This window comes from Equus caballus, chromosome 7 (genome assembly GCF_041296265.1).
Source record: "Equus caballus isolate H_3958 breed thoroughbred chromosome 7, TB-T2T, whole genome shotgun sequence".
NCBI classification, from domain to species: domain Eukaryota; kingdom Metazoa; phylum Chordata; class Mammalia; order Perissodactyla; family Equidae; genus Equus; species Equus caballus.
Genome location: NC_091690.1, coordinates 39,043,081 through 39,058,456, shown reverse-complemented (window position 1 = coordinate 39,058,456; position 15,376 = coordinate 39,043,081). Strand labels below are relative to the sequence as shown.

Sequence of the window (15,376 nt, the reverse complement as noted above, 5' to 3'; positions counted from 1 at the left end):
TAGGGGTCTTTGGGGAGAAAAAGGAAAAAAAATCTTAAAAAAAACCCAAAACCATGAGAAGTGCTATGCATAGTTGCTGATGTGACTGATCCAGGAGGCAGGGAGGAAGTGATGCTGCGAGGACTCAAGGCTGAAGCCCTGGAGGGTCCAGGAAGGACCAGAGCAGTGAAGTGGAGAGGCTGGTCCTTGGTAGGACTGGGGGGCATTTCCTCCACTGTAATGTGTGTAGAAGGAATATTTAATTGAATACATTTAATTTCTAAGTTTGGAGAATTACATTTTAATAACAATGCAATATTTTTAGATACTGCTTCTATTTAAAGCTTTCACATTGCTTTCGTGCTCCTTGATAAAGAACTAACATATTCTGGTTGGGTCTTGATTACACTTTGTCATATCAGATATGCCATATGACACTGCTTTTCTTACCAGGGTCTACCAATTACTGGTGTCCACAAGTTCTTAAATGTTTGAGAAACACAGCCATAAGGTAAAAGGGGAAACATTTTCCACAGTCTTGCACCTTTGGGATTGCCCTCGGTTTCCCACCAAGGAGGCCAGGTCTCGAGGGGTCTGATCCTGGAGGGAGGGGATGCTTTTTGAAATGAGACCAGCTTTCTGCACCTGCTTTTCCTATGGGAGCATTTTCTGATTCTTGTGGTGGATCAGGAGGCTGGGAAGCTTGTCAGAAGCGGGCTGCTGAGAGGCAGAGAACCCTGGGGAGATAAAAAGTTAGAGTTGAAGGGCTGCAAAGGCAGGCAGAGTGCAGGGCCACCATCCCAGACGCAAGGGAGATACAGAGAAGCGAGCCTGAAGTCGGGCACTGTTTTCCCCTCGATGTACTCGCTGACTAAATGTGCTGGTCAAGAGGCCAACAAATCAAGCAAAACGTAGCTCAGCCAGAGTAGGGGTTTTGGGAATCCCACGTTGCTGGGAAGACCAAAACTGGAATTCAGGGCCCAGCCAAGAAGAGACTCCCTAGGAAACACCTCAAAATCTCCGTTGCAACCTGTGGAGGGCACCCTAGGGGAAGACCCAGTCTTAGAGTCTTACAGCAACTGCAGACCAGCCTGGAGTCAGCTCGTTGGCCTCGAGGTGCCTGCCCGAGGGTGGTTGGAGCGCTGGGCAGGCCGGCTGTTACCTTGGGCAGAGGGCGCCATGAGGCTTTGCGGCGCTGGTGGTATTCTGTTCCTTGATCCACACGCATTTACTTTGTGAACATCCTTTGAGTCAGACACTAACGGTTTGTGCGGTTTTCTGGAGGCCTGTGGTACACTCTGCTGCTTTGAGGTTTCCACCTGAAACCTCGTGAGAGTGGAATAGAGGACTCCTGGTAGATTTCTCTTTGAAATTGCCTTCACATTTTACCAGCCAACCAGCTGTTCTTCGTAAAAAGGAAAAGGCAAACATCAAGGTTTGTCATTCTTTAGAACTCGTACTGCGTGCTGGTTCCTTTTGAACTCTCAGATTCTAATGTAGGACCGTCAGGCTAAGACCCCCAGCCAAGTCTCCCGGCCTAGGTTTTTCTTTTCTTTGTGTGAATGGTGTGAGTTCTTTTGAATGACTTGATGGGGTTCTAATGCATTGCTAACAAACTGTCAGATGGGATGGGAGGATCTGTCTTTGTTTTTTGGTACATGAAAAGTTCTTATCTGAACTAGGGAGAAAAAGCCCACATTTCTTGGGTTGACATGAAGAGAGATTTGCTTGCATGCCTCTTTTGAGGCATGAAGAAAGGAGCGCTACAACCCTGACTGGAAGAAAGAAACTTTCAAAGAAGAAAACCCTTAGTTGACAGTCTCCAAAGCCCTTTTTGTGCACTAGAATCATGGGGGGAGTCATTGCCTATTTCTGCACGGGAAGTGGAAGGGCAAAGGGACACATACATGGAGGGGAAAAGAAGGCCAAGGCCATTGTTTCAGACCTGCTCCATACTCTTCATTTTTGTCATCTTATGCTTTTTAACCATTTTTTTTAAGAACCTGAGTTCAATTCTCTTCTGGTTACAAAGTATTGTCCTTGATGATAGTCAGAAACAGGTTAATGAAAATTTCTTTAGGATGTAGTCTGCAATAGTTTTTAGATTTAACAGATAGCTCAGTCTCATAATATTAAAAGTACTGCTTATTCTGAAATTTATCTGCTCTTGTCTGCTCACTTATCCAGTTTCTGAAAGTTTTTCTGGAGTTTCTTTTCCAATGGCATAAAACCTTTTCCCCCTAAAGATTGGTCCTGAGCTGAGATCTGTTGCCAATCTTATTTTTTTTTCTTCTTCTCCTCCCCAAAGCTCCCCAGGACATGGTTGTATACCCTAGTTGTGGTTCCTTCTGGTTCTGCTGTGTGGGATGCTGCCCCAGCGTGGCTTGATTAGTAATGCCAAGTCTGTGCCCAGGATCCAAAGCAGCAAAATCCCGGACCGTGAAAGTGGAGCACGTGAACTTAACCACTCGGCCTCGGGGCTGGCCCCTTCCCATGGCATTAAGTTTTATCTGGAGGAATTTTTCTGCAGTCTTGGTCATTTCATTGCTTGCTTCATTCTTAACATTTATAATAAGTGTTACATGGGAATGGTGTCAGTAGAAACACCTAGAGGACCCCATTATTATTACTTTCTCATTCTTTATCTTTACCCTTAGACTTCTCTGTTTATATGGAAATATCCCAAATCCATAGCAGCTTAATTAATAACACTTTTCATTTGGAACCTAGTCAAAGGCTTATTGTTATAATTTTATTTTATTTTCTGTTCAGGAGGATTGACCCTGAGCTAACGTCTGTGCCAGTCTTCCTCTATTTTGTGTGTGGGTCACCGCCACAGCATGGCCGCAGACGAGTGGTGTGGGTCTGTGCCTGGGTACTGAACCTGGGCTTCCGAAGTGGAGCATGCCAACCTTAACCACTAGGCCACAAGGCCAGCCACTGTTACTATGTTTTTAATTTGTTGAAAGCCTTTATGACAGCCTGGTTTCCCTGCTTATTTACTTTCCCAGAAACTTGTTGTTCCTTAGGCATATTACTTATACTAAAATTGTGTTTATTTTAGTTCCTAGTGGAATTAAAAAATATTGTAGTCCTGTTACTCTGCCCGAACTTGTGGGTTTCCAGTAGCTCCTTAGCTGGGGTTGGAGGGTGCAATCAGATGGGACCGAGCTCTGACAAACGGAGGGAACTCCGCTGGCCAGACCTCTGGCTGCGGGAAGGGTGCATCCCCGCTCCCTGCGGGCACTGCCTCTGTGAGCGCTGGAGAGCACCGCAGCGTGTCACCCTCTCACAGGGGTGAGGGCAGGCGTGAGTCACAGTGTCTGAGGCCCTTGGAAAACCTCGCTGGGCTGGGTTAGAGTATGGTGGTTGTGTTTAACAACGCATTTCCGTTGTTTGTCAATGTTAATAATTTGTTGTGGATTTTTAAAATTGTGAAACTTATGTGTTAGATTATTTGGGCTTCCCCTTTCAGCAAGAATGGGAAATTTGTGCTGAAATTTGTGTAGTTTTGTTATTCTCTATTGCTGCTTCCACTGCCTGTTCCTGTTCACTATTTAGAACTAAGTGCAGTATTTTTTCTCTTCTCTTGAGTTCTAAAACTATTTGTTCCGGAAATCAGTTAAATATGAAATTCTGCTTGCCATTCCAAATGAGTGTACGTAACAGGAACTCTTTTTTTCATTCTCCTTGGTCTAATTTTCAGCCCTCACATTTACTGTAACCCCTCAGTCATGCGGTGGTTATCAGCTGTTCAGAGCAGAGCACTCGTTTATGATTCTGTGCTAAGTTTCCTAAATTGTGAGGATATGAGTTTTAAACAACTTTGTTGGGTTGTTGTGGACATTAAATTAATTGAACGAATTGGTGCGTGTTAATTGCTTAGACTGGTGTCTGGCACATGGTGGGCATCCCATACTGTTAGCGTGTCCTGCCCCCGTGACTGGCGGTGTGCGCACCGTCTTCCCTCGTGTGCCCAGTGGCTCAGTGCCGCAACTGGAGGACTGCACGTGATGCTTGGTTCTCCGGTGGCCAACGGGGTAGGCAGTTTCCTACCTTGCATTAGAAAGTGTGGCGTGAAACCCGAGACGGATCAAGTCGGGAGTCAGAGATCCAAGAAATAAATCCGGAGCCAGAGCTGGAGAATTTGTGAGTTAGGAAACTGGAGGTCGGGCAAAAGGAGCGGTTGAAATAGGTCCAATGACCCACAACTAAAAATATATACAACTATGTACTGGGGGGATTTTGGGAGAAAAAGCAGAGAGGAAGAAAAAAACCGAAATAGGTCCATAGGGCAGCGTGTGTGACTGGGCCTTTAACAGGAAAGTGCACTGGCCAAGGGCCTTCTTTGTCCCCTTCCATCTCCTCTCTTCTCACCCCCTAGAAACATCTTAGAGGGATCCTGCGTAGTGAGGTATCCGTACCTCAGAAGTAGGAAGAATGAGACTGAGGTTTGACAGGACGCTGGCAGTGATAGCAATCCCCGTGTTTGCTGTTCCCCTACCGTGTGCCGGCGCCTCGGCAGGTGCTTTTCGTGGTGGCTGCCCTGCTGCGGGAAAAGAACAGCTGGTCGGCGCCCAGGCCTCCAGGAGGGCGTATGCTGGAGACCAGCTCCTTTGGCCTGAGCTGGGGGCGACTGCAGTGATGACAGGGGGAGCGCAGTTTCCATTTGGCTGAGCAGAGGAAGGACTAGTGGAGGTCAGGGTGCATCCTGCATGTGAGGAGGAGGGGCCCTGAGTGGCCCTGGCGTCTATTCATGATTGCGGTCGGAAAGGGACCAGTGAAGTCCCCTTCCCACTGTGGCCGAGTAGGTTGGCGATTACTACTGAGGTCGTCTATAGCATGTTTTTATTTTAATTTTTTTTATTGTGGTAAAGTATGTGTAAAATAAAATTTGCCATGGGGCTGGCCCCGTGGCCGAGTGGTTGAGTTCGCGCGCTCCGCTGCAGGCGGCCCAGTGTTTCGTCGGTTCGAATCCTGGGCGCGGACATGGCACTGCTCGTCAGACCACGCTGAGGCAGCGTCCCACATGCCACAACTAGAGGAACCCACAACGAGGAATGCACAACTATGTACCGGGGGGCTTTGGGGAGAAAAAGGAAAAAATAAAAAATCTTAAAAAAAAAAATAAATAAATAAAATTTGCCATTTGACTATTGTTAAGTGGTATTAAGCATATTCGCAATATTGTACAGCCGTCACCTCTGTTCATTTTCAGAGCTCTTTAACACCCCAGGTAGTCTATACCATTAAACAGTAACTCCCCAGCCCCTGGTAACTTCTGGTCTACTTCCTGTCTCTATGAATTTGACTTCTCTAGGGACCTTGTATAAGTGATGTCATACAATATTTGTCCTTTTGTGACGGGCTTATTTCACTGAGCATAATGTCTTCAAGGTTCATCCCCGTTGGAGCAGTTATCAGAGTTTCCTTCCTTCCTAAGGCTGAGTGACAGACAGCTCCTTTACTTTGCTGCGCTATTGTGATGGCTGGTGATGCTGTTTTCCTTGATTTGGGCTACAAAGTGCAAGACTGTTTCTCTAACCGGGGAGTCAAGGACAATAAGCTTAAAGAAATAAGACAAAGCTAAGATAAACAGCTTTAGGCAATGCAAGGAATCTCTGGTTAAGACTCATCTCAGTCCTTTCCACAGTCAGTCGGTGGTGGCAGTGTGGTGTAGGGGTGAGGGTGCTGAAGTCTCAGGCTCTGATTTTTGTACTGTGTCTCATTTGCTGTGTGACTTGAAGTGATTCATTTAATCTCTCTGGTTCTTGAGGTTTGTCATCTATAAAACAGAAGCTGCTCTAGATGAGTGGTTCTCAGATTGTCTTCCCCCACACACTAGTGTTCTAGAGCTGGACCAAGGTATTCTTCCATTTAAAGAAAAGTAAAGGATAGAATTTTCTTAATTTTGAGATTTTAATCCCACTAAATTTCATTAATCTGTCAGTCATCTTAGCCAGCACTAGGAGGTGACAAATGAACAAGTAGCAAAAAAAGTTAGTGGAAAACTTGGGAGCACCTTGTCTTGCTTAATTTATAGCTTAAAAAAATTATAAGGTGGGGCCAGCTCCATGGCACAGCGGTGAAGTTCGCATCTTCCGCCTCTCAGTGGCCCAGGGTTCGCTGGTTCAGATCCCAGGTATGGACATGGCACCACTCATCAAGCCATGCCGTGGTAGGCGTCCCACATATAAAGCAGAGGAAGATGGGCACCGATGTTAGCTCAGGGCCAGTCTTCCTCAGGAAAAAAAAAATTATAAGGTGAGGTTGGATGTGATTTTTTATAGTTCATATAATGGAATTATTTGTGCTGGAGTGATGACACAGGTCAATGTTCTTCATTTGTGGGAGTAGAGGCAGTGTAGGAGAGTGGCTAAACACCAGGCTTCACGGCCTGACTGCCTGAGCTCCCAGTGCAGTTCTGCCATTGCTTGCTCTGTTACCCTGGGCAGGTCGGTTAACCTCTCTCTTTCAGTCCCTCACCTGTAGAGGGAGGTGATAATCTACCTGCTTTATCAGTTATTGTGAGGATTAAATAAATCAATACACGTAAAGTACTTAGAACATGACTGGCACATAGTAAGTGCCGTACAAATGTTAGTTATTATTATTTTGTGATGTAAAGAAATATATTAATATTTTATGGTGCTCAGCAAAGAACACTGTGACTTCAGAGGTCCTGTCTTCTGAGCATGTTTGAGACCATGGGCCTGGAATTTCTCTTCTAGTTCTGAAATTCTATTATTGTGTCATAGAATTAGATTCCCCGTAGTCTTTCTTCTCCCTTTTTATGACTCAGTGCCTTAATGAACATGTTGTTTCTCTCTACAAAGAGTGAAATCACTTATTTCATTTACCAAGTGGAGTTAATCTTTTTTTTTTTTAAGATTTTTTTTTTAAAAAATTTTTTTCCTTTTTCTCCCCAAAGCCCCCCGGTACATGGTTGTATATTCTTAGTTGTGGGTCCTTCTAGTTGTAGTGTGTGGGACGCTACCTCAGCATGGCTTGATGAGTAGTGCCATGTCCACGCCCAGGCTTCCAACCGACGAAACACCTGGCCGCCTGCAGTGGAGCGCGTGAACTTAACCACTCGGCCCCCGGGCCAGCCCCTGGAGTTAATCTCAAATATGACTTCAGAAGAGTTACCTTTCTGTTTCTCAACATGAAGGTGTTTTTGTATTAGGTGCATTAGTTACAATTCTTATGTGTTGTTAAATACCTGATATGCTTTGGTTCTTTAGCCTTATGGATGAAGAAACTGAAACTCAGAGAGAGTAACAAATTGTCAAGAGCTGTGAGTGGCAGATCCAAGATTTTAAGCCAGGCTGTCTGAGCCCAAAGCCTGCTCTAACATGAGGATGGCAAACCAAGTCCTGTTGCAGTGGCTGCAGTGTTTCTGGTAACTAGTTTAAAGCAAACTCAAGCAGTCCTCCTTTAAATGGAGACTAATTTTTCTGTAAGTGTTCCTGACGATGCTCTTCGTATACTTGGGTCAGCCAAAGTCACCATGTAGCTGTACATGTTCATTCAAAGAAAGACGGAAGATTAAACAAACAAATGAAAAATACGCAATTGCTTGTACACCAGGCCAGAGGGCCTCTGGGCCCAGCCACACCTGTTTGCCCCAGAGGAAACTTCCTGTACTGCACACTTCTGCCCTGGCTCTGGGGGAGGCAGCTAGCTAGTCTCCTCGCCTTGGCATCTGCTCCCCGCCCAGCCTCTGTGGGCTGCCTTGAGGTTTCCTCACTGCCAGCAGCACTAGGCTGGCTGCTGGCTTCCTCATTGCAGTGATGATGGTGCAAGCCTGGGCAGTGGGAGCTCAGGGAAATATCAGGGAAAGACCAGCAGAAGAATTCTGCCCCCTCCTCCCCACTGTGGTGCCTGGCTCCCTTCTGTCTCACATCCTGAGCCTATCCACAGCTCCCTCTGTAGATTGGAATTCAACCTCCATGTTCTTTCCCATGGTTTTTATGTTCATTTCGCGGGTCCATTAGTCTTCCTCTAACTTCTTTCTTTTTTTTTGAGGAAGATTAGCCCTGAGCTAACTACTGCCAGTCCTCCTCTTTTTTGCTGAGGAAGCCTGGCCCTGAGCTAACATCCGTGCCCACCTTCCTCTACTTTATATGTGGGACACCTACCACAGCATGGTGTGCCAAGCAGTGCTATGTCTGCACCCGGGATCCAAACCGGTGAACCCCAGGCCGCTGAGAAGCGGAACATGCGAACTTAACTGCTGCGCCACCCGGCCGGGCCCTAACTTCTTTCTGTAGCATATCTAGTGTTGGATTTCAGGCAGGGAGCCAGCAGTTTAGGCTAGTTAGTCAGTCTGTAATGAGCTAGAAAAGTTTATTTGTACGTACACTGTTTGGAATGTGGTACACTTCTTTCCATATAAATGATGATGTATCTGGCATATAGGGAGGGGGCCAGACCAGTACAGAAACCTCTGTTTTAATAATATACCAATAATCCTGTGGAACTTAATCACTATGTATAACAACATTTTAAAATAAAATTGGGGCCGGCCCGGTGGCGCAGTGGCTAAGTTTGCACGTTCCACTTCAGTGGCCTGGGGTTCGCCGGTTTGGATCCCGGGTGCAGACATGGCACCGCTTGGCAAAAGCCATGCTGTGGTGGGCGTCCCACATATAAAATAGAGGAAGATGGGCACCGATGTTAGCTCAGGGCCAGTCTTCCTCAGCAAAAAGAGGAGGCTTGACAGCAGAGAGCTCAGGGCTAATCTTCCTCCAAAAAAAAGTAAAATTCTATTTATAGTCTAACTTGTTATCCCAGGTACACATCTACCTTTTGAAGGTGGTTCTGGGCTTCTTCTTTCACCTCTACATGCTGGTGATGAAACAGGAGCTTCTCAGTTGTAAGTCCTGAGTGGTTCTGAAGTAGTGGCTTCATTCAGCAGACAAGACTCAGCAATGGTAGGGGCCAGGCTGGTGGGTGAAGGGCTATGGCTCTGGGGTGAGTGGCAGGACGGGAGCTGTTGGACTTGTGAGGAGGGCAGGCTGAGGGCACTAGGATTCTCCGTTGTCTGGTTCATCCAGCCTGATTAGTGAACTGGCTGAAAAAGTAGGAGTTATCTTTCCTTCTTCCTTCCCCTGCGCCTTCATTGCTGTCTGTCTTACCATGCAGGTGTCTCTGTGGAGTGAGCTGGCAGGTGGGCTGTCCATCTCTCCCACTGGGTGTGAGTCCACGGGGGCAGGAGGTTTGCCCACCTTTCTATGCTTGATGTTCACAAAGCAAGAAAAAAACTGCTACCATTTCTTGACTGTTCATCATTATGCTATGTGATCCCAAATGTAACCGTGTTTTATTGAATCCTAGATGTTGATGGTAAGATACACAATTATTTTATGTATCATTACAGAAGAAAAAAGCCTTGCCAATTATACTTGAGACAAATGCTTTTGGCCACTTAGAATTTTTATTATATACTTACTGAAAGAGCTTTTAGATTTATTTAGACATAGATTTTTATCACACCACTCTTGTGCATTCATCAAAGGAAAATATAAGTGAAATAAATGAAGATATTCCTAAAATTTCGCCACTTTCAGAATCTGACTCTTTAGAATCACTTTTGACTCAGAGTCATTGATGTGTCTCTGTGCCACAAGAGTGTTGGTGGTGCAGCATTTCTTTCTTTCTTTGTTTTTTTTGGCATCCCTGCGTGGGCTCAAATGATGCAGTGTTTCCTAAAAGAGGGCACAGTACTGTCACCAAGAATCTCCTCCAAGCGCTTGCTAGTACCCATTCTGGGAGTTTTGCTCCTGCCGTTTTCTTACTCAGCCTGTGGCAGGCCAGTCTTTCCACATATCTCAGTAATAACACTGCATAATGCAGCTTCATCCACATCACTGTCTTTTAGACCCAGGGCCCGGAGGTTTGGTTGTTAAGGTCATTTTTCCAGTGTTGGATATTTGCTTCCCTAAGCAAATTTATGCCCAGCTGCTGTTCCCATGCCTTTCAGTTTTAATGCCAATTATAGTGTAATCTTTTTTTCTTTTTTAAAGATTTTATTTTTTTCCTTTTTCTCCCCAAAGCCTCCTGGTACATAGTTGTGTATTCTTCGTTGTGGGTTCCTCTAGTTGTGGCATGTGGGACGCTGCCTCAGCGTGGTCTGACGAGCAGTGCCATGTCCGCGCCCAGGATTCGAACCGACGAAACACTGGGCCGCCTGCAGCGGAGCGCGCGAACGTAACCACTCGGCCACGGGGCCAGCCCCTATAGTGTAATCTTTTTGAAGACATTTAAAATGGCAGTTAGACTTGGGGTGTCTACTGCTGACAATACACGTGACTCAGTGAAGTGAAGACAGAGCAAGGTCACACACAACAGCAGTGGCATCCACATCCTGACTGCCACCTGGATGATAGCAACTGCAGGACACCACTGTTGTAAAACTAGATCCCTAGTTCAGAAATGTTAAAATGTGAAAAAAAGTGCATTATAGACTTGATGAAATACAGATCGTTAATTCTGACAACAACCATGTTGGGCAGATAATTTGGATTTTCAAATGAGGAGACTGAGGACCATAAGTGGCTTACTAATATCATCACACCTACTAAGCACATGCTAGATTTGGGAGCATAGAACTCAGCTTTGTCTGATTCTAAAACTGATACTTTCAACTAAACAACACTATTCAAGAAGAAATAGCTAGACTGGAAGCTTCAAAAAGGCATTTTGTTTTTGTTTGGTGAGGAAGATTGGCTCTGAGCTAACCTCTGTTGCCAATCTTCCCCTTTTTGCTTGAGGAAGATTGTTTCTGAGCTAACATCTATGCCAGTCTTCCTCTATTTTATGTGGGACGCTGCCACAGCATGGCTTGAGGAGTGGTGCTAGGTCTGCGCCTGGGATCCAAACCTGTGAACCCTGGGCCACCAAAGCGGAGTACACAAACTTAACCACTACACCACTGGCCTGTCCCTGTTTTTTTTTTTTTCATATACACTGATGTTTCTTAAGGACCTAGAATGGTACCTGGCATGTACTAAGTACTTAGTAAATATTTGTTGGATAAAGTCATTAGAGAGGATAGAAACGCAAGTGTGTCCTTCTCTTCCTGGAAATGAAGTGTGTAACATTTTGGACAATGGGTAAAAGGAGGGAAGATGGGTGACCATTTTCTAGACATGGTTAGTTTGTGTTGCTCCTATTCTTTCAGGTCTGTAGAAGAGGCAAAGGGTGAGGCGTGAAGGAAGTGCGTCCCTAGCTAGAGAGCCTGTCAGCACCTACCTGTTGGACAGCGCCAAAGTAGCTACTGGAATTCTTCTTTCCCATCGCTTATAGATCAAGATTGACTGGGCTCTATAAATTGTACAGTTAAAAAAAAATAAATAAAAACAGGAAAACAAATGTGACAAGCCTTACTATCAAGGAAGTTCACATACAGGGCATTTGCTGTTTGATAAATTGCTAGGTATGAAAGAAATATGAAATGTTTTGAAAAATTCTGAAGCTCTTCTAGCTCATCTGTAAAATGTGAAAGGTGATCTATCTGAGTGCTACGTGTGCTAGATCTTGTGCCTAGAATTTGTACATATATCATGTAACCCTCACAATAACGCTAGGAGGTAATTACTATCTTAGTTTACATACATACATATTGAGGCCCAGGGAATTTCAGTGACTTGGCCAAAATGGTCCAACTAGCGAGCAGGTGAGCCAGTATCAAAACCAGGATGTTCAGTTCAGAGTCTATGGATTTTCTGTTTTACTTTGCTGCTTCTCATCTAAGTTTAAGGCTAGAATAGACTTTAGAAACCATTTTATACTCTCATTTTACAGATGAGAACACTGTGCTAGAGGATTTAAAGTGACTGACTTAGTGGTGGAGTTATGCTTAGAATTCAATTTTCTTGAACAATTTTTTAAAGAATAAATAATTGCAGAATGTTACACTGGTGTTTTAAATAGCCTAGTAATTACAGAAGCTCAATAGGTCTTAGAACCATATCTTAAAGAATAAGAACTACTAACTGGGTATTCTGTGTCACTGTTTTGGATTCCAGACACTTTTTGAATTAAAGAGTTTTCGCCACCTTGGGCTTCTTTATTTGCTAGCTGTATTCTGAAATTATTTTGGAACTGCCATTTTGGGCAGTATTTCACATCCTAATTGCTAAATTTTACTATCAAACTTTCCTCTGTGCAGATTAACTGTTTTGTTATTTTGCTCCACATCTGCTAAATAGTTATTTCCTCCCCCAACACTCCTTATCCTTGCCTTTTGCCGTTTACTGGTGTTTTATGTCATGTAATTTCTACTTCCTTATTTTGGTAAGATTAGAAGAACAATATTTCAGTTGGGAGTAAATGTCCTGTGCCTTCCCGTTTCTCCTTACTTGTTCCTATGCATCCTTAAGCTTCGTCTTCTCCCAGAAGTCATCTCTGAATAACCCACTTGGGATAGGTGTCCTCTTTTTTTCTCACTGCACACTGTGATATTTTTAAACCTTTCCATACAAATTATGGATTACCTGCCACATGCCAGATCTAGTTACTCTCGTGAACAAATGCATTCCTTGACCTGAAGGAACTTAGAGTGGAGATGGGGAGGCAGACAATTAGACAGACAGGTGCAATCTGATTGAATACCTTTTTTTAAAGCTCACATGTGAGTGTTTATTATGTAGCAGGCATTGTGCTAAGCACTTTACATGCATTATTTCATGTCATTCTCTCAATAACCTTATCATCCCCATTTTACAGAGAAGGAAGAGGAAGTTAGAGAACTTCTGTGCTTTGCCCAAGGTCTGTTAAGTCTCTCAGAATTGCTACCCAAATCCAGGTCTAGCTCAAACCTCTTAATCACTACGCCTTTTGTACTAACTGCTGCCTCTTCACAGGTCAGAGGCGCTTTTGCCTGTCTCTCCCTGGTGCCCTCATACACAAGGCACAGGGAGATGAATGCCAGTGTTGGGATTCAGAAACTAATAATGCCTTTACAGTTGGACAGTCACTTTAACTGATCAGGATCTTCCCTCAGAGACTTCATAAGTATTCATTATACTAACACGTGTAAAACAATGTATATCCAAAGTTATTCATCACAGTGTTTCTTATTATAACAGAAGATTAGAAATAACCAAATGTTTATCAACAAAAGATTGATTAGGTAAATTCTGATATATTCATACAATGAAATGATGCAGCTGTAATAAAGAATGAGGAGATGATATATGGATAGGGAACAATGTAAAAGGTGTAGTGTTATGTGGAATAAACAAGATTTAGAAAAGATGCTATTTTGTATAGAATCAGTAGTATGTTGCTATTTGTGGTTGGAGAGGCAGAGAGTATGTTTTTGTTTGTATGTGCATAAAGTATCTTTGGAAGAGTAGACAAGAAGTTGATAATTCAGGTTGCTTCTGAAGAGTGGCTACGGGACTCCAGGTAGGGTGATTGTCCACTGTGTACCTTTTTTGTGCCTTTTGAATTTTGAGCCAACTGAATTTACTACCTATTACAAAAGATATAAATAAAATTAAAAGAAATAATAAGCACCTTTCTAGAAATGAAAACAAATGCAGAAAGGCCTTCTGGGCTGTGTATGTTTCCTGAGTACATAAGATGAGCCTGGCTTGATCCTGGCTGCATCCCAGTGCCTAGCATAGTATGTACTTGAGTGTTTGTGCAACCGATGAACCAAGGTGAAAAAAAAATATATCAAATTCCTGTATAGGAAGGACACAACATCTCTTTTGTGGTATTCCTGGTAAAAATACATATCCTGAATCTAACCATGAAGAAACGTCAGACAAACTCAAACTGAGGGACATTCTGAAAAATAAATGGCCTATGCATTTCAAAAATGTCAAGGTCAGGGAGGACTATGAAAGACTGGGGACTGTTCCAGTCCAAGGGAAGTGAAGGGACAGGAAGCTAATGCACGGTGTGCGATGCCAGATTGGATCCTGGGCCAGAAAAAAAGTTGTTTCTTTTTCTATAAAGGACATTAATTAGACAATCAGCAAAATTGGAATGAGGTCTGTAAATTAGCTAATAGTATTGTTTCAATGTTAACTTCCTAATTTTGATAGCAGTACTGTGGTTATGTTATGAGAAAATGTCTTGTTTTTAGGAATAGGCACTTAAGAATTTAGAGTAAAGGGGCATTGTGTCTGCAGCTTGCTCTTCAATGATTCAGATAAAAAGAGAGAAAGAATAATAAAGTAAACATGGTGAAATGTTAACTTTGGAGGAATTTGAGTGAAAAAATACAGGAATTCTTTGTACTATTTTTCCTGCTTTTCTATAAAAATTATTTCAAAATAAAAAATTTTAAAAAATGCTTCTTGTGTGAGACATTTTATGATTTTGTAATACGGAGCCATCTATGTCCTTTTGTACAATTTTGTGGTTTTCTTCATATAGATCTTTATATTCTTAGTGACATTTATTCTTAGGTTTCTTTTTTTTTTTGGTGAAGAAGATTGCGCCTGAGCTAACATCTGTTGCCAATCTTCCTCTTTTTTGCTTGAGGAAGATTGTCCCTGAGCTAACATCTGTGCTAATCTTCCTCTATTTTGTATGTAGGATGCTGCCACAGCATAGCTTGATGAGTGGTGTGTAGGTCTGCGCCCAGGATCTGAACCAGCAAACCCCGGGCCGCCGAAGTGGAGTGTGTGAATTTAACCATTACTCCACTGGGCCAGCCCCTTTTCCTAGGTTTCTTAATATTTTTGTTTCTTTTTAAAAACTATAAAGGCTTTGTTGAGTTATAATTCACATACTGTGTAACTCACCCTGAATATTTTTTTGTTTTTGCGTAAATAGTACTGTTACACAAGGAAGATGTACTTTTAAAAAAAAATGAACTTTATTATAGTTCACACGTGATAAAATTCACGTATTTTAATTGAATAGGTGGATGACTTTTGGCATATGTTTTCCCTGTCTAACCACCACCCCAGTCCACGTACAAGATATAAATAGAACATTTCCACTTCTCCAGAAAGTTCCACCATGCCCCTTTGTTTGTAGTCCCCTATTGGTGGGCATGGGCATTGTTTCCAGTGCCGTCTGATGGAGGGAAGAAGGGTAGGGTGTCTGCAGGGTGAGTGTGGGTGGTGGGGGCGGTTTCTGGCGGGGTGGGGACGGTAGTGTGGAGGTGAGGCAGGAGCAGGCTCCTTAGCCGCTCGGGAGAAGCTCCCGCACAGTGTGGACGTGCCAGTTCCTGTGTTCCAGAGTAAGGCCCAGACGTTGGGTCTTCCACTGTCTTTTCTTTCTTTCTTCTTTGGGTTTTATTCTGGTTCGGAGGTTGGAGCATGTGTAGTCTAAGAATGTGCTTCTCAGCTTATTTCCATTAATAATGGAGAACATTCTGGCTGGATCTTGGCCAGTGGTCTTTCTTAGCTTTAGGGTAGTGGGGTTC

General features: G+C 43.6%; 1 protein-coding gene across 2 annotated transcripts in view; it reads left to right on the top strand.

Annotated features, from left to right (window-relative positions):
- PRDM10 (PR/SET domain 10) overlaps positions 1-15,376 on the top strand; it is an 89,172-nt gene that overhangs the window by 16,710 nt on the left and 57,086 nt on the right. The gene's annotated exons all lie outside the window — the stretch shown is intronic.